The following is a 268-nucleotide window of genomic DNA, read 5'->3' as shown; positions in this document are numbered from 1 at the left end:
TCACGTGTCTACATTCTTCACCTTTTCCTACATTTGATAGTTCATATTTCGCCTTTCAATATTGCACCAATAAAGCCGGCTCTTTGGATACGTTTCACTGTGACGAGTATAACATAGATTCTGTTCATAATTTCGGACCGACCATGGAAGGAAAAAGCACATGAATTTTGACTTTGTTAACCATACTGAAATTGAAATTCATCAACAGTTTAATTTTTATTACGAATGTTACCCCTGGTTTTGGTAAGTTAACTGGTCTGATATTGTT

The sequence above is a fragment of the Penaeus monodon genome, chromosome 31 (genome assembly GCF_015228065.2).
Source record: "Penaeus monodon isolate SGIC_2016 chromosome 31, NSTDA_Pmon_1, whole genome shotgun sequence".
In the NCBI taxonomy this organism is placed as follows: Eukaryota; Metazoa; Arthropoda; class Malacostraca; order Decapoda; family Penaeidae; genus Penaeus; species Penaeus monodon.
Note: the sequence above shows the minus strand (reverse complement) of the source record.